Source organism: Tamandua tetradactyla, chromosome 7, assembly GCF_023851605.1.
Source record: "Tamandua tetradactyla isolate mTamTet1 chromosome 7, mTamTet1.pri, whole genome shotgun sequence".
NCBI classification, from domain to species: Eukaryota; Metazoa; Chordata; class Mammalia; order Pilosa; family Myrmecophagidae; genus Tamandua; species Tamandua tetradactyla.
In genome coordinates, this window is record NC_135333.1 from 102394252 (window position 1) to 102419010 (window position 24759).

The window sequence follows — 24759 nt, forward strand, 5'->3', positions numbered from 1 at the left end:
TATTCTGTTTGGAGTTCTTTGGATTTCTTTGACTTGTATATTTATGTCCTTTATGAGGGTTGGGAAGTTTTCTCCCATTATATTCTCAACTATTCTTCCTAGCCCTTTACTCCTCTCTTCTCCTTCTGGGACACTAATGATTCTTATATTTGTGCACTTTGTTTTCTCTATCATTTCTCTGAGTTCCCATTCAATTTTTTCCATCTTTTTTGCCATTTGCTGTTTTGAGTCTTCAAAGTCAATTATCCTGTCCTCTATATCACTTATTCTTTCTTCTGTCTCTTCAAATCTGCTGTTGTATGCGTCTAGTATGTTTTTTATTTGGTCAACAGAGTCTTTAATCTCTGTGGTTTCTGCTATTTTTCTATTTATTCTTTCAAATTCCTCTTTGTGCTCTTCTACTGTCTTCTTGATGTCCTTTATGTCATTTGCTATCCCGCTTATTTTATTATGTAGAGTTGTATGAATATCTTTGTTGTTCCAACTTCTGTGTCTCCTCAGGTGTTTTAATTTGATCATTATGTAGGGCTATATCTGTTTGAATTGTGATATGCTTAGTGTCTTCTGCTGTCTTTGTCGCATGTAGATATCTTGATTGATTTACTTTGGGAGTTGATTTCTGTCAGTAGTCTAAGGCTTTGTGCTTGTCAGATGGTTATACAGCAGGGAGCAGGGCAAGGGGTGGAGCACTCAGTATGTGATTTGTTTCAGGACAGGTATGGGCACAGGTTGGGGATGTTACGCTGGTGCTTTGTGAATGTGGGCGCCCAGCGGCCAGGGAGGATGTAGCTGTGTGGGTGCACCGGTCTGGGGGATGTAACCCTGGTGTGTGCTGATCTTAGGCACGGGGCCCTTTACATGCATGCGTAGAGCTGTGGCAGCAGGTCGGTGTTAACACCTTCATGGATTGGGGGCAGCTGTGACCCGGCTGCACAGGTTGGCACTTTCTCAGAGCTGGGAAGTGAGGCTGAGGGCTGTGCACAGGCGCTGTTCTAGGACTGCTGTTAAGTGCAGTTCCCAGAGCTGAAGGATGTGATTGGGGGCTGTGCCCATGCGTGGGTCTGGGAGTGCCGTAAACGGATGCGCTGAGCTCAGGAAGGGTGGGGTGAGGATGTGTGAACTATGGGTGGGAAGGGGGGCATGGGGGTAGCCTAGGTATGGACGTCAGCGCCTGCAACCTCTATGCACTGGTAACAGCCTTCAGGGAACAGGGAGGGGGAAATGGGTTGGGCTGCACTTGGGGTGGGGGTGGGCGGCAGATATGTGCACTGGGGGCTGGTGGCATAGGGGCATCAGGAGTGCTGGGAATGGGAGCAGGTGAGGTAGTTCAGGTGTATGGGGTGTGGGGTGAGTTACCGGTCACGGGCCTGCGCCGGTGAGGGTAGCGTGCCCAAGGAACGCAGCCTGGTTTACTTCCTAGTGCCATAATACTCATCTATGCACTCCCACGTGCTCTGCAGCTCTCTACCTCCAGGCCAGGCTCCAGCTTTCTGCCTCTCAGTTCCTTGGCCTCTGCAACCAGGGCTGCCACATGTGGTGTAGAAGGCTTTCCCAGGTCAGCCGCACTCCCAAATTGCTGCCTCAGTTGCCCTCCTGTCCCTTCTCTAACTTTTCCATGGAGCAGGGCTAATCTCAAGCTGCTCTAGTCAACCATCTTCCCGGAAGTCCAGGACACTCATTCTTGAAACTAAGCCTCAATGCTGTGAGGAATCCCAAATTAGCCCACATGGAGAGGCAGGTGTAGGAGTACTGACTGATAGCCCAGCTTAGGACCTAAACTGATGCCAGCATCAACCACCCCATTGAGTGAAATTGCCCAAATGAGTCTGATCTTCAACCTTTGAATCTGTCCAGCTAAGGCTCTTGATGATATGGGGCAAAGACATGCCACCCTTGCAGTGTACTGTCCAAATTCCTGACCTACCAAGTCCATGAACTTAATGAACTAATTGTTTTATGCCACCAAGTTTTGGAGTAGTTTGTTACACAGCAATAGCTAACCAGAATGGGATGGGAGGATTCATCTATTCCTATTCTGGACATTTTAAGTAGATTATAAAGAAAATTGGAACAATGTGATTTCTGCTATTCTAATTGCTTCATTTTGTATTGGAAAGCTGTAATTAATGGAACTCCAGTGCAGAATGGATATTTTACAATATTGGCAGTTCATACTTTTTTGCAAGTAGGATAAACTATATTGATGGTAATTATCACAATCACCCCAACACTGCCTCCCAGTTTATTCCTGTTTGCTTCCACTTTTCCAAGGATAGAGAGGTGAGCCCCCTGTATCCCCCTAATGTCTTTGGAATAGAATCCCTTGCGAACTGTCTTCTCTGTTTTTCTTGGTGCTCTCCTCTCTGGCATTCAATCTATCAGAACCAGCTGCTGGTAGAAAGCAAATACTCTGGGTAATTTGGAAAAAAGATGGAAGAACTATTTTATCCTCTTTGCAGCTCTACCAGATACTCTGGGCTATTGAATTTTCCTGAACCCAGATGTTTCAACTCTATAGTTCATCTCCACATCTAAGAAGATTGTTAAGCTCTCTTTTCAAAAAAAATGTTATAAACTGCTGGGCTTTTGTTCAAATGATTTATTCTACCCAGAATGGTTTCCTTCACTCCCTAGTCTTCAAAGTCTAGTAGAAGTTTCATCTTTTCATAAAAGTTTCATGAGATAGGAGCAGCACTTACAATCCTTAGCGTTTTGACTCTCATAGACTTCTTAACACTGCCAATGTTTGTTTCCCTGGTTAGATTGTGATGCCGTCCTTGGCAGGGTCACCATCTTGTGTCTCTTTCATGACCCTACTGGAGTTTCTCAGGAAATGCCTGCTGAATTCCATAAGGCAGCCTGATGTAGTGCCAACATTGTGCAGTCAAGACACTTAGCTCTCAGTCCCAGGTCTGTGCCAGGTTGGTTGATAAGCAGATTCTGGAAATGGTCTTAAGACCCCATGAGATTCTTCATGTTTCTGGGACCCAGTTTGCTCATCTGTAAATGAAAAGTTTATAGTAGGTCAGTGGTTCACAACTAGGTATACTTTCTCAACACCACTGGTTCCCAGACTGTCTGACACAAACTTGGTTGAGAACTGCTGGACCACACCATATATAAGATGTCTGCAGTTGCAGGACTATATAAGGGCTGTTGAATGTTACTTTAGGGTATGGGAGGGACAAAGTGAGCAGATTGGAATCACAAGTTAGCCTTTCAAAGACACAGCAAAACACAGACTTGAGCTAACTCTCTGAATAATAAAGATGACATTTTTCAAGTTAAGCACTGTGCTGAGGATTTGAAACGCATTATCTCATTTAATCCTCACAATACCCTTATGAGGCAAGTACTATTATTATCCTCAATTTATAGATAAAGAAACTGAGATTGAGAAGTTAAGTAATAGGCCCAAGTTGCTGAACTAGGTTACTAGGCCCTGGAATGGGGATTCAAAATCAGACACTCTGACTCCAGAACGTTTTTCATTCCTAACCACTCCCTGTGCTGCTTCTGTCTTAGCTTGTGCTTTTGTTGGGAACTTTTCATATGGTTATTAAAGCACATTGAGTCTGATAGTCTTTGCAGTTTGTTTCTCTTTTTCATATAATGCTTGGTTACCAGTGCTTGGCAAGTGATGTGTGCACACACAATTATAATAATTTTTATGGAGATGGTATGGAGACATGATTTGGCCATTTAATTGTTGAAAATCACAGCATATCATACCAGATTCATGTGAGTGGCATCATTCTATTTTATCACATGCACTAGGGCAGATTTTGTTGTACTAAAGGAATTTACTTTCGGAAGGAAATGCCTGGCGTTAAAGGAAGATCTAGTGTTACAAGATTACTAAATACCAGAAAATGTAGCAAATCTTTTAGAAACTCACCCAGAGTTCTCTTTAGTGTGAGAGAAATGATAGCTAGAACAATAGATAGCTCACTTCCTTTTGCAAAATGTTTAGCCCCACAGAGTGATTAAGTAAATTAGTGTTTACTGCATCCCAGATATTGTTCATGTTTTTGCATGTGAACAACTCCCAGATCTATCCTTGTACCTCCAATTTCCTTATCATTGCATAATTTCTAGCTGCATCTCTAATATCTCTGCCTGGTTAAATGGCTTTTGGCTCCTGCTGAGCATGATTGATGTACCGATTTTCCCCTCAGGCTCTTCTGTTGGCTAGTTTCCTAGTCTTTGTTGGCAGAGCTCCTTTGTCCCGTACACATTTTTCTTAAGGGCAGGTCTGTTCTCACCAATGTGTGCTCTCTTTTCCAATTGCTGCCCAATCTCTTGACTTCCCCTTCCATGACTTTTCTAAAATCTCATCCATCACTTCCTTTATTTTCCAGAGCATCTTTTAGATTCAATAGCTCTAACCACCCCTTTTCTGCAGCATTCAGACCTCCTATCTAGTTTCCTTTAGCCTTTACCACTGTTTTCCCTCCTTCCTAGGCCACTTTCACCTCCAATCAGTAAAAGTTATCCTTTACAAAGTGATGAAGTGATGCTTTCCCTTCTGAAGAGGATGTGAAACAGAGAAAATGGGTCTGGTGTGTCGGGGGAGGAAGGGAAGGAGAGGCGGTTTGGTAAGGCAGTGAGGAGGACAGGTAGAGAAGGGGGTCCCACAGTGTCTGTCAAAGCCTCTGACCTCCACAAGAATGCTCACCAAGGGAGTCCTGGGCATAGGGTCATGATGTTGTGGCCTGGCCATGAAAGAGCTGGAAGACCTTGGGCAACTAAATCATTAACATCTCAGGACTTCATTTGCTCTAAGGGTATGGCCAACCTGTGGTGAATCTACCTCCCTTTTATTATTGGGAGTGACAAAATGCCTCACTAAGGGTATGTATTTCCTAGGTTCCCTTGCAGGTAAGTGTAGCCATCCATGTGTGTCTGGTATAGGAGATCTAAGGAAGTTCTGTGTGGATCTTTGGAAGGGCTACTTAAAATTAGTAGCCAATTGAGCTGGGAGGAGCTCCCTTTTTGCATTTGCCCCTTCTTCCTTCCTGCTGCCTGGTGTGCCTGCAGATGTCAGATTTCCAGTGGCCAACCACAATATGAATTTCTTGCTAAGGGAAGATAGGCAGAATCTATTAGTTTTCTATTGCTATGTAGTGAATTACCACAAGTTTAGTGACTTAAAGCAACAGTAATGTATTATCTCATAATTTTCTTGTCCAGGAGTGCTCTGCTCAGTGTCTCATTGATGGGCTGGCTATGTTCTCATCTGGAGCTTGGGGGTCCTCTTCCAAGCTCTTTCGGTTTTGTTGGCAGAATTAAATCTCTTGTAGTTGTAGGACTGAGTTCCCTTTTCTTGCTGGCTGTTGGTCAAGGGTTATTCTCAGTTTTTAGAGGACACCCTAAGATCCTAGGCATTTGGTCCTCTCACCGTGAGGCAGCTTACTACTTAAAGACCTGCTGGAGAATCACTCTCATGCCTTGAATATCTTCCAACATTAAGAGCCACCTGATTAGGTCAGGCGTGCAAGGATAATCTCCTTTTGATTAAGTCTTAGTCAAGTGATGTGGGATCTTGATTATGTCTGCATGATCTCTTCAACTTTGTCATATAATGTAACATAAATACAGCAATGATATCCATCATATTCAATCCCACCCATACTTAAGGTCATGTACACCAGGGCCAGGAATCTTGGGTGCCATCTTTAGACATGTAGGATGGTGAAACAGAGAGACAAAGAATGCTAGTTCTTTATGATTGTGGAACTTCCCCATCACACACTAGGCTGTTTAATTCTGAACTTCTTTTAGATGAGAAACGTATGTCCAGTTTATTAAAGCTGGTTGCTTTTATTAGCAGCTAAAAATAATTCCTAACTGATTCAGGGAAAGGGTTGGATAAGATCATTTCTGAGATAAAGTCTTCTCCATTCTCTGGGGACATTTTCTTTGGTATGTGTACATTGGCTGATACTATGTCTTGAGATTCAAAACTGTTTTGCATGTTATTCATACCCTACTCATCCCAGGCCCATGCTACTTTACCTCTTATAATTCCCCAGCAGCAATTTTCTGTTTATTATAGAGAAAAAGGCATGGATTTGAAGTCAGAAGTCCTATTTCCCAAGTTGGGCTTCTTCATTTATCAGCTTTGTAATCTTGAGCAAGTTACTTCATATAGTTGCAATTCAGAGTTTTTATCTGAAAAACACAGATAATAATCATATCTGCCTTGCCTACTGTAGGTGATTGATGTAACAAATGAGAGAATATATGTGAAGTTGTTTTCTACACTGTAAATCCTCGAGCAAAGTTTAATGATAAGCTATGACCATTTCATTCATTCATTCATGTGTTTATTCTACAAATTTTACTCTGCACTGATTATTTGTTGAGCATTGAACTAGTGTTGGGAACACTGAAACTAGTAAGAAAGAGTACTGGCCCTCACTGGGTGAGTATTTTGTGGAGACAGACATAAAAAACATAACTGTGTGAGACATGTTATGAGAGAGGAAGGTATGAATTGGTTTGGAAGCACCTAGCAGAGACCTTTCTAGAGGCTATGTCAACTAACAGATAATCAGGTGAGTAAATATCAACCACCACCACCACAACTACCATTACATGTGGAACACTTGCTATATGGTAAGTACTGTATTATTAGTGTGTTATATATATATATATCATGGTCTTCACAAACCTATCAGGTAGGTACTATTAGTGTAGCTTCCATCTTGCAAAGGAAGAAACTGAAGCAAAGGGTAATTATATAATTTGTTATGGTAGCTTGCATCTGTGTATCCCAGAAAAACATGTTCCTAATCTTAACCCATTCCTATGGGTGTAAACCCATTGTAAATAGGAACTTTGTTCAGGTTGCTTCAGGTAAGATGTGGCTCAACTGAATCAGGATGGGTCTTATTTATCATTTTTCTTTTTGAAAAATTGTGGACTTATAGACAAATCATGCATAAAATACAGAGTTTCCATTAATATCCTGTTGTTAACACCTTGCATTGGTGCAGTATGTTTGTTACAATTAAAGGACATTGTTAGAATTGTACTATTAACTATAGTCCATGGTTTAACTTAGGATTCACTTTGTGTTGTGCAGTTCCAGGGATTTTTAAAAATAATTTTAGTTCAATTAACATATATAGATGCTAACATTTTCCCCCTTTTAACCACATTCAGATATATAATTTAGTGCTGTTAATTGTGTTTGCAATGTTGTGCTACCATTACAACCATACATTACCAAAACATTTCCATTATTCTAAATAGGAGCTCTGTACATTTTAAGCCCAAGTGTCCTATTTCCTATATCCAAACCTATATTCTAGATTCTGACTTTATGAATTTGCTTATTATAATTACTTCATATCAGTGAGATAATACGATATTTGTCCTTTTGCATCTGGCTTATTTCATGCAATATGATGTCTTCAAGTCTCATCCATGTGGCACATATCACAACTTCATTTCTTTTTATGGCTTAATAAAATTCCATTATGTGCATGTTTTTTCTTGTTAAAGCTGCTGGAATGCAATATACCAGAAATAGAATGGTTTTTTAAAAGGAGACTCTATTAAGTTACAAGTTTACAGTTCTAAGGCTATAGAAACGACCAAATTAAGGCAAGACTATAAAAGTGTCCAAACTAAGGCATCCAGGGAAAGATGCCTTGGCTCAAATAGGCTGATGATATTTGCAGTTTCTTTCGCAGCTGGAAGGGCACAAAGGCTGCTAGTTTTCTCTCCTGGCTTCCTGTTTCATAAGGACTTCTCGGGGGTATTTTCCTTCAGTATCTCCAAAGGTCTCTGGCTGTGTGGTCTCTGTTGGTTCTGAGCTTTTTCCAAAATTGTTCCCTCTTAAAGAGCTCCAGTAAACAACCCCACCTTGAATGGGTGGAGACACATTTCCATGGAAACCATTTAACCGAAGTTACCACCCACAATTGAGTGGGTCACATCTGTCTGGAAAAAATTTTAAAAATCCCACCCAGTAATATGGAATGAGGATTAAAGGACATGGCTTTTCTGGGGTACATAGTAGCTTCAAACCAGCACAGTGCATATACCATATTTTGTTTATCCGTTCATTGGTTGGTGAACAATTGGATTGCTTCTATCTTATAACAATTGCAAATAATGCTGCTATGAACATGGGTGTGCAAATATTTGTTCAAGTCCCTGCTTTCAGTTCTTTGGGGTATATATTTATAAATGAGATTGCTATGTCATTTGGTAAATCTATACTTAACTTTATGAGGAACCACCAAACTGTTTTCCACAGTGGCTGTACCATTTTACATTCCCACCAGCATGAAATGAATGTTATTATTTATCTGCATTCTCTTCAGCACTTGTAATTTTCTGTGTTTTTGTTTTAAATAGTAGCCATTCTAGTGAGTGTAAAATAGTATGTCATTGTGGTTTCATTTCCATTTCCCTAATGGCTAATGATGTTGACCATGCTTTCATGTGCTTTCTGGCCTTTTGTATATCTTCTTTGGAGAGATGTCTGTTCAAGTCTTTTGCTCATTTTTAAATTGAGCTGTTTTCCCTTTATTAAGGTGAACAATTTCTTTATACATTCTGGGTTTTAAACCTTTATTGGATATAAGGTTTCCAAATATTTTCTCCCATTGTGAAAGTTGTCATTTTGCATTCATGGTAAATTCCTTTGAGGCATAAAAGTTTTTTATTTTGATGAGGCCTAATTTATCTATTTTTTCTTTTGCTGCTTATGTTTTGGGCATAAAAATTAAAAAAACATTGCCTAATACAAGGTCCTGGAGATGCTTTCCTACTTTTGCTTCTAGGAGTTTGATAGTTCTGGCTCTTATATTTAGGTCTTTGATCCATTTTGAATTGATTTTTGTATAATTGATTTTTGTGAGGTAGGGGTCCTCTTTCATTCTTTTGTAAATGTACATTTAGTTTTTCCCAGGACTGTTTGTTGAAGAGACTATTCTTTCCCAATTGAGTGCTGTTTGCCCATTGTAAAAAATTCAGTTGACTATATATGGGAGGGTTGATTTCTGGGCTATCAATTCAATTCCATTGGTTTATATTGTTGCCCTTGTGTCAGTGCTATGTTGTTTTGATTACTGTGGCTTTGTAATAAGTTTTAAGATTGGGAAATGTGAGTTTTCCTATTTAGTTCTTCTTTTTTCAAGATGGCTTTTAGGGTCTCTTACTTTTCCATATAAATTTGATGATTGGCTTTTCCATTTATGCAAAGAAGACTGTTGGAATTTTGCTTGGAATTGCATTGAATCTGTAAATCACTTCAGGTAGACTTGACATCTTAACAACAATTTGTCTCCCAATCTGCGAAGATGGAATGTCCTTCCATTTATTTAGGTCTTGTGTGATTTCTTTCAGCAATGTTTTCTGTGTACAAGTCCTTTACATCCTTGGTTAGATTTATTGTTAAGTATTTGATTCATTTAGTTGCTTTTTCTTCTGATTGTTCATTGCTTGTGCATAAAACACTACTGATTCTTGGGTACTGATTTTGTATCCCACCACTTTGCTGAATTCATTTATGAGCTCTAGTAGCTTTGCTTAATTTTTTGTGGTTTCTGTGTAAAGGATCATGTCACCTGTCAATAATTCTTTCTTTCCAATTTGGTTGCCTTTTATTAATTTTTACTTGACTAATTCTTCTGGCAAGACTTCTAACACAATGTTGGATAATTTTGGTGACAGTGGGCATTGTTGTCTTGGTCCTGATCTTATTGGGGAAGATTTCAGTTTTCACCTGCTAAGTATAGATGTTAGCTGTGGAGTTTTCATATATGCCCTTTCTTGTGATGTGGAAATTTCCTTCTTTTCCTAGTTTTCTAAGATTTTTTTATCAAGAAGGAGTGCTAGGTTTTGTCAAATGACTTTTCTACATCAATAGAGATGATGTTTTTTCCTTTGATCTTGTAATGTGGTGAATTACATTAATTGATTTTCTTATGTTGAACCACCTTACATATCTGGGATTGAAACCAATTGATCATGCTGTTGGATCCAGTTTGCTAGTATTTTATTGAGGATTTTTACAACTGTATTCATAAGGGATATTGGTCTGTAGTTTTCTTGTGGCATCTTTATCTGGCTTTGGTGTGAAAGTGATATTGGCCTTGTAGAATGAATTAAGCAATGTTCCTTCCTCTTTAATGCTTTGGAAGAGTTTGAGCAGGACTGGTGTTATTTTTTTTTTGGAATGTTTGGTTAAATTCCCTGTGAAGCCATGTGGTCCTGAGATTTTCTTTCTTGAGAGGTTTATGATTACTCATTCAATCTCTTCACTAGTTCCTAGCTTGTTGAGAGCTTCTATTTCTTCTTGAATCAGTGTAAGTAGTTTGTGTATTTCTGAGAATTTGTCTATTTCATCTAGGTTACTTAATTTGTTGGCATGCAGGAAGTCCTTTAAATTTATAGTCCTTTATGTTTCAGTGAGGTTGATAGTAATGGCCACTTTTTTGTTCCTGATTTTAGTTTGTGTCCTCTTTCTTTTTTTCTTTGTTGGTCTAGCTAAAGGTTTGCCAATTTTATTGGTCTTTTCAAAGAACCAACTTTTGATTTTGTTGATTCTATTGATTTTTGTTTTTGTCTCATTTCATTTACCTCTGTTCTAATATTTATAGTTTACTTCCTTCTGCTTGCTTTGGGTTCAGTTTGCTCTTCTTTTTCTAGTTCTTCCAGTTTTGAAACTTCTTTTTTTTAAATGTAAGAATTTAGAGCTATAAATTTCCCTCTGAGAACTGCTTTTGATGCATCTAGTTTTGGTATGTTGGTTGTACTTTAATTTAAAATTTCCTAATTTTCCTTGTGATTTTCTCTTTAACCATTTGGTTGTTCAAGAGTATGTTGTTTAATTTCCATATATTTGTGAATTTTCCTTTTCTCCCTCTGCTATTGATTTCTAGCTGCATTCCACTGTGGTTGGAGAGGACACATTGTATGATTTCAGTATTTTTTAATGCATTGAGTCTTGTTTTGTGATCTTAGATATTATCTATCTGGAGACTGATCTGTGTACACTTTAAAAGAATGTGTATCCTGTTGTTATCGTTGCTGGGTGAAATGTCCTCTATTTGTCTGTTAGGTGTGGTTGGTTTAGAGTAACATTCAATTCTTGTATCCTCCTTGATCTCATGTCTAGATGTTCTATCCATTATTGAAAGTGGTATGTTGAAGTTTCCTATTATTAATGTAGAACTATCAATCTCTCTCTTAAATCTGTCACTATTTGCTTCGCATGTTTTGGGGCTTTGCTGTTATATGCATATATGTTTATAATTGTTACATCTTCTTGTCGAATTAAGCCCTTGTTGAATTCTTGTTGAATTATCAGTAGTGACTGTTTCTTTGTCTCTCTTAACTTTTTACATAAAGTCTCTTTTATCTGGTATTAATATAACTACCCCAGCTCAAATTGGTTTCTACCAGCATGGTATATTTTTCCCATATTTTCACTTTCAACATAATACCTTGAATTTAAGGTGAGTCTCTTGCAGACAACATAAAGTTGGGTCATGCTTTGGTATCCATCCTGCAAACCTCTATCTTTAGACTGGAGAATTTAATACTTAAAGTCACTACATGTAATACAGAACTTTCTTCTGCCATTTTGCTATTTTGTCTTTATAAGTCTTATATCTTTTTTGTCCCTCTATTCTTCTGTTAATGCCTACTCCTCAGGCTTCTGGCTCATGTAACCTGACTCAGGATACTTTCCCTTCTCACCAACTTCTGCCTTGTGCTATTATTCAAACAACATATCTGTATTCATCTATCCAACAAATATTGACTGACAAATATTGGCTCTTCCAAGTGCCAGAGACACATTGGCACTCAGAACAGACAAAAATTCTAGCTCTTAAGGAGCTTACCGTCTTGTGCGAGGACCACAAAATAACTCTGTAAATCATATAGAATATTAGAAGGTGATAAGTGCTAATAAGAAAAATAAAACTGAGAAGGCAGAAAGAGAATTCTGGAAGGAATGAAGAAGGGCATCATGGAAAAGGTGAGATTTGAGCAAAGACATGAAGGAGTTAAGAGAGACTTGTGCAGATGTTTGCAGGAAGAATGTTCCAGGCAGAGGCAATAGCACCTGCAAAGTCCCTGAGGTAGGAGTAGGGCTGGCATCTCTGAAGAACAGAGTGGGTAAATAGAAGGAGATGAAGTCAGAGAAGTAAAGCCTGGATGAGCAGATCATTTAGGGTCTAATAAGTCCTTTAAAAGACGCTGACTTTATTTGGAATGAGATGGTAAATTTGGAAAGTTTTGAGCTGACAAGTGACATATATTTTCTTATGTTTAAAGGGATTGCTCAGAGAGCTAGGTTAAGGATAGACTTGGGTGAGAGGTGACATTGGGGACAATCATGGTGTATGGTGTATGTGTATGGTGACTTCCCCTCTGTAGGTGCTTCCCCTGCAGACTGCATTTCCCAGGCTTACCTGCTCACCGGTTTCTGGTCAGGCTCAGACAATGTGAAGCTTAGGCAAGGAGCTGTGGGACATGAAGTGTAGAGGAACTAGGATATTTCTTCCCTTCTCTCTTTGCTTCAAGTGATACTTCTGAAAGTTGAAGTGTAGAGGAACCAGGATATTTCTTCCCTTTTCTCTTTGCTTCAAGTGATACTTCTGGAAGTGGCCATATCTCTTCTGATTGTAGCCCACAATATGGTTGCAGATTCCACTGAGCAGCTCTGGCTTCTGGCAATACCTACTTCTCCCTTTTACCTCCAGGATCTTAATAGCAATTTTTTAATGTTGCTAACTGCTGTTCCCTATTTTCCTGTCATCTGTTATAAAATCTTTGTAGCTAATTCCCCATATAAAATTCCTATTATTGAACTACCTGGTATGGGATGTTTCCCTGGTTGGACCCTAATTTAGACTTGAATTCCTTGTAGAGATTTGGAAAAAGAATTTTGTGAAAATGAAAGAATATAAAGTCACCATCAAGTCCACTATCCAAAGATAATTATGAATAGTATTTAAATATATGTCCTTCCAGTTTATTTTCATATACATACATACTTTCTTTCATGATGTTGGTCATACTGTACTCTATATAATAATCTTTTTTTTTACTTTTCAAAAATAAAACCAATCAACATACAATATGAACATACTTTTTTCATCACATAGTTGTATATTCATCATCATGATCATTTCTTAGAACATTTACATCAATTCAGAAAAAGAAATAAAAAGAAAACAGAAAAAAAAAATTCATACATAGCATACCCCTTACCCCTCCCTTTCATTAATCACTAGCATTTCAATCTACTAAATTTATTTGGACATTTGTTCTCCCTATTATTTATTTATTTTTAATCCATATCTTTTATTCATCTGTCCATAAGGTGGATAAAAGAAGTATCAGACACAAGGTTTTCACAATCACACAGTCACGTGGCAAAAGCTATATCATTATAAAATCATCTTCAGGAAACATGGCTCCTGGAACACAGCTCTACATTTTCAGGCACTTTCCTCCAGCCTCTCTGTTACGCCTTAACTAAAAAAGTGATATCTATTTAATGCGTAAGAATATTCTCCAGGATAACCTCTCAACTCTATTTGGAATCTCTCAGCCATTGAGAGATTATTATTATTTTGTCTCATTTCTCTCTTCCCCCTTTCGGTCAAGAAAGTTTTCTTAATCCCTTGGTGCTGAGTCCCAGCTCATTCTAGGATTTCTGTCCCATGTTGCCAGGAAGGTCCACACCCCTGGGAATCATGTCCCATGTAGAGAGGGGGAGGGCAGTGAGTTTGATTGTTATGTTCGCTGAGAGAGAGAGAGGTCACATCTGAGCAACAGAAGAGGTTCCCTTGGGGGTGACTCTTGGGCCTAATTTTAAGTAGGCTTAGCCTATCCTTTGCAGGGTTAAGTTTCATATGAACAAACCCCAAGATTGGGGCCTCAGCCTATTGCTTTGGTTGTCCCCACTGCTTGTGAGAATATCAAGAATTCTCTACTTGGGAAAGTTGAATTTACCCCCTTTCTCACCATTCCCCCAAGGGGACTTAGCAAATACTTTTTTGTTCACTGTTCAAATCCTTCTGGGATTTATCGAAGCATCACTCTGGACAAACCTACAAAATCTCATGCCCTACTCAAGGTTCCACATACTTATGATGTTCAATTAAGCTGTCCAAATAAGTTATAATAGGAAATGCACTAGTCAAAATATAAATTTTGTACCAAAAAAACATTTTTTTTGCTTTAGTCTCACACATAAGTTAAAGTTTTAAAATATTAATTACTGTCTGTTTTCAACACTCTGCATTATTGACATTCCTTTGTCCTTCTTCATGCAAAACATTTTTAAATTTGTACATTTAGTCACTATTATTATACACTCTAGGCATTCCTAGATTATACCATCTCAGTCTTTATCGTATATCTTTCCTTCTGATTTCATTTGTGCACCCAAGCCTCCTCCCTCTATCATTCTCACATTCAGCTTCATTTAGTGTTCTAACATTATTGTATTACAATTAGGTAGTATTGTGCTATGTATTTCTGAATTTTTACAATCAGTCCTGTTGCACAATCTGTATCCCTTCAGTTCCAATTACCCAATATCTACTCTATTTTTATCTCCTGGTGACCTCTGTTCTTAACTAAAATTATCCAAATTCATTCATTAATGTTAGTTCATATCAGTAAGACCATACAGTATTTGTTCTTTTGTTTCTGGCTAATCTCACCTAGCATAATGTCCTTAAGGTCCATCCATATTGTTACATACTTCATAACTTTATTCTGTCTTACAGCTGCATAATATTTCATCATATGTATATGCTGCAGCTTGTTAAGCCACTCATCTGTTGATGGACATTTGGGCTGTTTCCATCTCTGGCAATTGTAAATAATGCTGCTATGAACATTGGTGTGCAAATGTCCATTTGTGTCTTTGCCCTTATGTCCTCAGAGTAGATATCTAGCAATGGTATTGCCGGGTCATATGGCAATTCTATACTTAGCTTCCTGAGGACCTGCCAAACTGCCTTCCAGAGCGGTTGTACCATTTGACAATCCCACCAACAGTGGATAAGTGTGCCTCTTTTTCCAGATCCTCTCCAGCACTTGTCATTTTCTGTTTTATTGATAATGGCCATTCTGGTGGATGTGAGATGATATCTCATTGTGGTTTTGATTTGCATTTCCCTAATAGCCAGGGAAGTTGGGCATCTTTTCCTGTGCCTTTGGCCATTTGTACTTCCTCTTCTGAGAAGTGTCTGTTCATGTCTTTTGCCCATTTTGTAATTGGGTTGTCTGTCTTTTTCTTGTTGAGTTGAACAATCTCTTTATGTATTCTGGATACTAGATCTTTATCTGATAATATCATTTCCAAATATTGTCTCCAATTGTGTAGGCTGTCATTACTTTCTTGACGAAGTTCGATGCACAAAAGTGTTTAATTTTGAGGAGTTCCCACTTATTTATTTATTTATTTCTTCAATGTTCATGCTTTGGGTGCAGTCTAGGAAACCACCTCCTATTATATGATTTATAAGATATTTCCCTACATTTTCTTCTAACAGTTTTATGGTCTTAGATCTAATATTTAGGTCTTTGATCCATTTTGAGTTAATTTTTGCATAGAGTGTGAGATATGGATCCTCTTTCATTCTTTTGCATGTGGATATCCAGTTCTCTAGGCACCATTTATTGAAGAGACTGTTCTGTTCCAGGTGAGTTGGCTTGACTGCCTTATCAAAGATCAATTGTCCATAGATGAGATGGTCTATATCTGAACATTCTATTTAATTCCATTGGTCAGTGTATCTGTCTTTATGCCAGCATCATGCTGTTTTGACAACTGTAGCTTCGTAATATGCCTTAAAGTCAGGTAGCATGAGACCTCTGACTTCATTTTTCTTTCTCAGGATACTTTTAGCTATTTGGGGGTATCTTCCCCTTCCAGATAAATTTGGTTATTGTTTTTTCTATTTCTGAAAAGAAAGTTTTTGGGATTTTAATTGGTATTGCATTGAATCTGTAAATCAATTTAGGTAGAATTGACATCTTACCTATATTTAGTCTTCCAATCCATGAACGTGGTATGCCCTTCCATTTATTTAGGTCTTCTGTGATTTCTTTTAACAATTTTCTTATAGTTTTCTCTGTATAGGTCTTTTGTGTCTTTAGTTAATTCCTAAATATTTTATTCTCTTGGTTGCAATTGTAAATGGAATTTTTTTTCACGATGTTCCCCTCAGATTGTTCATTACTAGTGAATAGAAACACTATAGATTTTTGACTGTTGATCTTGTAACTTGCCACTTTGTTGTACTCATTTATTAGCTCTAGTAGTTTTGCTGTGGATTTTTCGGGGTTTTTGACATGTAGAATCATCATCTGCAAACAGTGAGACTTTTACTTCTTCCTTTCCAATTTTGATGCCTTGTATTTCTTTTTCTTGTCTAATTGCTCTGGCTAGAACTTCCGACACAATGTTGAATAACAGTGGTGATAGTGGACATCCTTGTCTTGTTCCTGATCTTAGGGGGAAAGTTTTCAGTTTTTCTCCATTGAAGATGAAGTTAGCTGTGGGTTTTTCATATATTCCCTTTATCATTTGAGGAAGTTCCCTTCTATTCCTATCATTTGAAGTGTTTTCAACAGGAAAGGATGTTGAATTTTGTCAAATGCCTTTTCTGCATCAATCAAGATGATCATGTGGCTTTTCTGGTTTGATTTGTTTATGTGGCATGTTACATTAATTGATTTTCTTATACTGAACCATCCTTACATACCTGGGATGAATCCTACTTGGGCATGGTGTATAATTGTTTTAATATGCTGTTGGATTCAATTTGCAAGAATTTTGTTGAGGATTTTGCATTTATATTCGTAAGAGAGATTGGTCTGTAGTTTTCTTTTTGTTGTAATATCTTTCTCTGGCTTTGGTATGATGGTGATGCTGGCTTTGTAGAATGAGTTAGGTAGCTTTCCCGTCTCTTCAATTTTTTTGAAGCATTTGAGCAGGATTGGCACTAATTCTTTCTTGGATGTTTGGTAGAATTCACATGTGAAGCCATCTGGTCCTGGGTTTTTTTTTTGAGGATCTTCTTAATACTGATTCAATTTCTTTACTTGTGATTGGTTTGCTGAGGTTGTCTATTTCTTCTTGAGTCAATGTTGGTTGTTCATGCCTTTTAGGAAGTTGTCCATTTCATCTACATTGTCCAGTTTATTAGCATAAAGTTGTTCATAGTACCCTCTCATTACTTCCTTTATTTCTGTGGGGCCAGTGGTTATGTCTCCTCTTCCATTTCTGATTTTATTTATTTGCATCCTCTCTCTTCTTCTTTTTGTCAACCTTGCTAAGGCTCCGTCAATCTCATTGATTTTCTCATAGTACCAACTTTTGGTTTTGTTGATTATCTTGATTGTTTTCATGTTCTCAATTTCATTTATTTCTGCTCTAATCTTCATTATTTCTTTCCTTTTGCTTGCTTTGGGGTTATTTGCTGTTCTTTCTGTAGTTCTTCCAAGTAGACAGTTAATTCTTTGATTTTTGCTCTTTCTTCTTTTTTGATATAGGCATTTAGGGCAGTAAATTTCCCTCTTAGCACTGCCTTTGCTGCATCCCATAAATTTTGATATGTCATGTTTTCATTTTCATTCACCTCAAGATATTTACTGATTTCTCTTGTAATTTCTTCCTTGATCCACTGGTTGTTTAAGAGTGTGTTGTTGAGCCTCCATATATTTGTGAATTTTCTGGCAGTTTGCCTATTATTGATTTCCAACTCATTCCTTTATGATCTGAGAAAGTGTTTTGTATGATTTCCATCTTTTTAAATCTATTGAGACTTGCTTTGTGACCCAGCATATGGTCTATCCTTGAGAAGTTCCTTGAGCACTTGAGAAAAAGGTATATCCTGCTGTTGTGGGGTGTAATGTTCTATAAATGTCTGTTAAGTCTAGCTCATTTATTGTATTATTCAAATTCTCTGTTTCTTTATTGATCCTCTGTGTAGATGTTCTGTCCATTGATGAGAGTGGGGAATTGAAGTCTCCAACTATTACGGTAGATGTGTCTATTTCTCTTTTCAGTGTTTTCATCATGTATTTTGAAGCATTCTGGCTCAGTTCATAAGTGTTTATGATTGTTATGTCTTCTTGTTGAATTGTTCCTTTTATTAATACATAGTGTCTTTCTTTGTCTCTTTTAACTGTTTTACATTTGAAGTCTAATTTGTTGGACATTAGTATAGCTACTCCTGCTCCTTTTCTGGTTGTATTTGCATGAAATATCTATTCCCAACCTCTCACTTTCAACCTATGTTTATCCTTGGGTCTAAGATGCGTTTCCTGTAGAAAGAATATAGATGGTTCCTGTTTTTTAATCCCTTCTGCCAGCCTGTGTCTTTTGATTGGGGAGTTTAGTCCATTAACATTTAGTGTTATTACTGTATGGGCAGTACTTTCTTCTTCCATTTTCCCCTTTTATATGTCATATCTAATTTTCCTTCTTTTTGCCTTTACTGATAGTCTTCATTTCTACACTGTTCTCCATACCTCTCTCTCCTGTCTTTTTGTTTCTGTCTCTAGTGCTCCCTTTAGTATTTCTTGCAGAGCTGGTCTCTGGGTCATAAATTCTTTCAGCAATTTTTTGTTTGAAAATGTTTTAATTTCTCCCTCATTTTTTGAAGGACAATTTTGCTGGATATAGAATTCTTGGTTGGCAGTTTTTCTCTTTTAGTAATGTAAATATATCATCCCATTGTCTTCTTGCCTCCATGGTTTCTGCTGAGAAATCTACACATAGACTTATTGGGTTTGCCTTGTATGTGATGATTGCTTTTCTCTTGCTTCTTTCAAGATTCTCTCTTTTTCTTTGACATCTGACATTCTGATTAGTAAGACATTCTGATTAGTATGTCTATTTGAATCAATTCTGTTTGAGGTAGCTGCACTTCTTGGATCTGTAATTTTAAATCTTTCATAAGAGCTGGGAAATTTTCAGTGATAATTTCCTCCATTAGTTTTTCTCTTCCTTTTCCTTTCTCTTCTCCTTTTGGGATACCCACAATATGTATATTCATGCACTTCATGTTGTCATTCAATTCCCTGAGTCCCTGTTCATATTTTTCCATTCTTTTCCCTATATTTTCTTTTGCTTGCCAGATTTCAGATGTCCCATCCTCCAGGTCACTAATCCTATCTTCTGTGTCTTGAAATCTGATATTGTAGATTTCCATTGTTTTTTTCATCTCTTCTATGGTGACTTTCATTCCCATAAGTTCTGTGATTTGTTTTTTCAGGCTTTCAATTTCTTCTTTTTGTTCATTCCTTGCCATCTTTATATCCTCCCTCAATTCACTGATTTGATTTTTAATGTGGTTTTCCATGTCTGTTCAAACATTCTGAATTAAATGTTTTAACTCTTGTTTCTCATTTGAATTTTTGGTTTGTTGCTTTGACTGGGCCATATCTTCAATTTTCCTAGTATGATTTATTATTTTTTGCTGGTGTCTAGGCATTTAATTACCTTAATTAGTTTATTCTGGAGATTGTTTTCACTTTTTTTACCTAGGATTTTTTTGCTGGATGACTTCGTTGTCTATCTGTTCTTTGCCACTCAGTTCAGCTTATTCCGGACCTCTAGCTTAGGTTTTGTTTAACATATCAGAATTTTTCTGTTCTTGTTTTCTTGTTTCTTGCCCTGCCTGTATGGTGCCTTTTATCCACCCCCCCGCCCCAGGAGGGTCTACTTAGGTATTATAGACCCTAGACAGATTTTCCCAGACCAAACTGGCCTCCCATCTGGAGGAAAGAGTCATCTGCTTCAGCTTCCCCTGAGGGTGAGACCCAGCAGATTGAAAGGCTTTCCTATGAAGCCTCTGGGCTCTCCATTTTTCCTGTCCTGTCCAGTGTGTAGCTCTTATCTGCCTGCAGGTCCCCCCAGCATAAGGTGATGTGGTACCTTTAACTTCAGCAGATGCTCCCTACTGGGAGTGTGGTGGAGACAGAGAGGTTGTACTCTGGTTTTAATAGCTTCACTTTTCCAGATCCTGGGGTCTGAAGTTCTTGAGGGAAGGATTCCACCTGGGCTGAGCCCCACCCCTCTCCTGGGGAAGGCACAGGCTCCAGACAAACACTCAAACAAGGTACATTCTGCCTATGCCTGGGGTAGTGGAACCTGAGAAGCCTTGCAGCTGTATCCAAAGAGCAGTTAAGCAGTAGAAACACAGCCAGCAAAACTAAATAGGAAAATCTTTTTTAGAGCAGGACTCCCATTCCTTGGGTTTGCCAATCAATAACTCAAGTTGGTGTGCCGCTCTGTGTATCTCCAGGTCCTGTGTGCCCAGACCTTTTCAAATCCAAAAAAACCTCTTTTTTTTTCTTTTTCTGTCAGCCCTGCCCCCTCTGTTCCAGGGCAAAAACCAGTGACCTCCGCTTTTACTTGAGGTTCAGCTGAGCTGGGGGCCTATTTTTAGTAGTCAGAAGTTGTTAATTAATTCCACAGTTGGAGTTTGGTTGGGCTCAGCCCCTGCTGCTGGTAAACTCTCTTTGCTTTCCCCCTGGGGAATCAGTTTGTGGGGGAGGGGCACTGGCCACCGCAGCTTGGGGAACTCACGGTTCTGGGTGGGCTTGCAGCTGGTTCAGCTAGGCCAGACTGGTTTACGCTGTGTGTCTGGTCACTGACATGGCCCCAGCAGTTATTCCATACTGTTCCTAGCTATTTATTAGCTGCTCTGGAGGACAAACTAAATCCCACACCTTGCTAAACTGCCATTTTGGCCAAGACTCCTCTATAATCTTATAATCTGCTACTCCCCCCTTAATATTAGAAAAGAACTTTTTAAATCATTAGGTATTCTTTTATAACCTGTTTTTGTTTTATAAATGGTTGTTTGTGACCTCAAATGGATGTACAGAATTTATTTAACCAGTTCATTAGCATTGGCTAATTAAATTGCTTCCAAATATGTTGCTATTATAATACTGTGCTGATTTGAAACTGTTTTGTACCCCAGAAAAGCCATATTATTTAGCCCTGATTTGGTATTGCTGGGTGGGATATTTTTGGGATGGTACCCATTCCAGGTAGTGTTGCTTACTGAAACCCTTTAAAAGGGAACCATTTTGGAAAGAGCAGACTGAGTCCACATAGCCAGACACCTTTGGAGATGCAGAAAGAAAATGTCTTCAGGGAAACCATATGAAGAAGCTTGGAAAGAAAGCTAGCAGACATTGCCATGTGCCTTCTCAGCTAACAGAGATATTTTCCAGACCCATTGAACTTTCTCGAATCAAGGTATCTTTACCTGGATGCCTTAGTTTGGACATTTTTACAGCCTTATTACTATAAACTTGCAACTTAATAAATTCCTCCTTTAAAAGCATTCTGTTCCTGTTATATTGCATTCCAGTAGTGTTAACAAACTAAAACAAATTTTGGTACTGGGGAAGTGGGGTGCTGTTGTAGTTTGCAAATACCAAACATGTTTGAACAGCTTTTTAAATGGATAAGGAGAGGACTCTGGAAGAGATGTGAGGATCTTGACAGAGAAGGCCTAGAATGCTTTGAAGAGACTATTGGTAGAAATGTGGACTCTAAAGATACCTCTGATAAGACCTGTTCTAGTTTGCTAGCTGCCAGAATGCAACATACCAGAGATGGATTGGCTTTTAATAAAAGGGGATTTATTTCATTAGTTCTTCAGAGGAAAGGCAGCTAACTTTCATCTGAGGTTCTTTCTTATGTGGGAAGGCTTAGGGTAATCTCTGCTGGCTTCTCCAGGCCTCTGAGTTCCAATAACTTTCCCTGGGGTGATTCCTTTCTGCATCTCCAAAGGCCTGGGCCCAGCTGTGAGTGCTGAGATGAGGTATGCCAAGCTGCTTGGGCTGTGCTACATTGAGCTCTCTCATTTAAGCACCAGCCAATTAAGTCAAACATCATTCATTGCAGCAGGCATGCCTACTAGCCAACTGCGGATGCAATCAGCCACAGATGAGGTTCACATACTATTGGCTCATGTCCACAGGAACAGAATTAGATGCCTTCACCTGGCCAAGTTGAATCTAACCGAATCTAACTACCACAGGGCCTTAGACAGATATGATGCTCATGTTATTCCGTTATAACTGGAAGGAAGGTGATCTTTGTGTGAAAGTGGCAAATAATCTGGCAACATTGACTACTGGTTTTGAATGGAAGACAGATTTTAAAAGCCATAAACTGGGATACTTAGCTGAAGAGATTTCCAAATTAAATGTGGAAAGTGTGGCCAGGTTTCTCCTTGCAGCTTATAATGAAATGTGACAGGAAGGAAATAAGCTGAGAACTGAACTCTTGGATACAAAGAAACCAAAAATTGATGGCCTGAAAAATCCTGGGCTTCCAGAAAGGGAGACCCCAGAAAATAGTGCCCCTCATGAGAATTTAATCAGACATGGAAGCAATCAGCCATTACAGGACATGCCAAGACTGGAGATGGAGTTATCCAGAAAGGATTTGTGGAAAGTCCTATTGTCTGGTGGTTATGATCACTATATACTATATAGAAAACAAACAAGAGTGTTGTGGGATATGTATAAATGGAAGCACTGCCAGTCTGGACTAAAAGGCACAGAAAATGAACAAACTGAAGAAAAAATTACTTCAAAGGCAGAACCATGGAAGCTAAGATCTGAAGTCAAGAAAATTCAGGGCAGAAGAGCAGACCAACCTGTGCACTTGGAGAGAGTGAGTTTGCCCTGAAGGCTGAGGGCGAGCCTTCTGTCTAGATGTTCTGTCTGGATGTTCTAGAGTTATGGGCATGGTAACTCTTCCAGAGATCTCCTTGGGGATTAGGAAGAGCCACCCCATTGTTCTGGAGTTGTTGAGCATGTGCCCCAGAGATGGCAGAGATCTAGGGTACTGTCCTGATGTTTGGAGAGGGTGGAGACAAGAATTTGGTGGCCTCCCCCAATGAGCCTCAGTCTTGGAAAACTCACCCCAGCATTTGAAGAGGGCAGAGCCACTAAGTAGGCCCTTGGAAAGGGTGGGACTGCCACTTTCTAAAGCCCCAAGGATAAATGACTCTTAGACTTTGAATTCTAATAGAGTTTGCCCTGCTGGTTTTAGGAACTATGTGGGACCTTTGACACCTGTGTTCCTTCCAATTTCTCCCTATGGAAATGGAAACATACTTTATGACTGTCCCTCCTTTGTATGTTGGCAGCAGACAACTTGTTCTGAGTTTAACATGTGCAGAGCCATAGGAGAATTTTGCCTTAGGGCAGACCATGCCTGTAGCTAACTTTGATAAGATTTTGTACTGTTCCTGACTTTGTTTTGTTACTGAAATGGTTTAAGGCTTTCTGGTATTGTAATGGAATTCGTGTATTTTGTATATGGAAAGAACATGTCTTTTTGGTGTTCAGAGGGTAGAATGTGCTGGTTTGAAACTGTGGTGTACCCCAGAAAAGCCATGTTATTTAACCCTGATTCGGTAATGCTGGGTGGGATCTTTTGATTAAGTTGTTTCCCTGGAGATGTGTCCCACCCAACTGAGGGTGGGATCTTTTGATTAGGTGGTTTCCAAGGAGATGTATCTTCATCCATTCAAGGTATGGTTGCTTACTGGAGCCCTTTAAGTGGGAATCATTTTGGAAAGAGCAGACTGAGTCTACACAGCCAGAGATCTTTGGAGATGCAGAAAGAAAATGTCCCTGGGGAGTCTGTACGAAGAAGTCAGGAGAGAAAGCTCACAGACATTGCCATGTGCCTTCCCAACTGCCAGAGGTGTTCCAGACCCATTGGACATTTTTGAATCAAGATATCTTACCATGGATGTCTTAGTTTAGATATTTTTATATCCTTAGAACTGTAAACTTGCAATGTAATAAATTTCCCTTTTAAAAGCCGTTCCATGTCTAGTATATTGTATTCTCACAGCTTTAACAAACCAAAAACAAATACTATATGCAAATGTTTTTGTATATTTTTTACTGTTTTTCTTAGGATAAATTCAGAATGTGACTTCAATGAGGGAAGCGGTTTTGTCTGTTTTGTCTACTGATGAATGGGTCCCAGAGCAGTGCCTGGTTTACACTGGGCATTCTTGGTGAAGGTGGAAGTGGGTTGATGGTGTCAAGGTATCTGTAAAGTCTAGAGACTTAAACATGCCGATGTGCCTTCCGTTTGAGGGCCAGGACTGATTCATCACTGCTCAGAACTGGCCAGCTGCCTGATAGATTGTACTGGTTGGGGTCTCCAGGGTATTACAGGTGCTGGGGTTCATTCTGGTCATGGAATTTGCCTTATTGCAACTGGAGCCAGAGGGACTGACAGTGAATATTGTGGGAAGTCCACTTGTGCTCCCCCAGGACATCCTCTGGGTGTTCTACCAAGGCTATCATAACTGTGCTTTACCAAAGCTCAGACCCAAACCCAGCTAGATGAAATCCTCAGGGATGGGTCCTTCTGTGCCCAGATCTCTCTAATGGTGTTTTTAGGCCTCTTCAACTTTGAACACTTGAAAACTGAGATTTTCTTATATAGGGCTTTCGACTAAATTCTTGAATAGTACTCTATTTTGAGAGTTAAACCTGGTCTCAAAGGAAAGCTTGACCACTGAGTAGATATTAAGGAACTTCTGTTCTTTCTGATAAAGAAAGTTAGTCCCTTACTAAATTACCATCTGACAAGTTTAAATTAATTTGTTTTCAGAAAGTGAGGTACCCACAGGAGACTAGAACCTTATGTTTCAATGTTTACCTTGGGTGTGCCTCAGCATAATTACATACCAATAAGAT

At 38.9% G+C, this 24759-nt stretch overlaps 1 long non-coding RNA gene across 2 annotated transcripts in view; it reads right to left on the reverse strand.

Moving 5' to 3' along the window:
- Positions 1-2152: 2152 nt before the first annotated feature.
- LOC143689905 (uncharacterized) overlaps positions 2153-24759 on the reverse strand; it is a 31279-nt gene continuing 8672 nt past the window's right edge. Inside the window, exons 3-5 of one of the 2 annotated variants that reach the window (XR_013178963.1) lie at positions 12444-12563; positions 6019-6174; positions 2153-3000 (exon numbers count right to left, since the gene is read on the reverse strand). This is a non-coding gene — a long non-coding RNA (uncharacterized LOC143689905). The remainder of the gene's footprint in view (positions 3001-6018; positions 6175-12443; positions 12564-24759) is intronic. The other variant, XR_013178962.1, reaches the window with a different exon arrangement.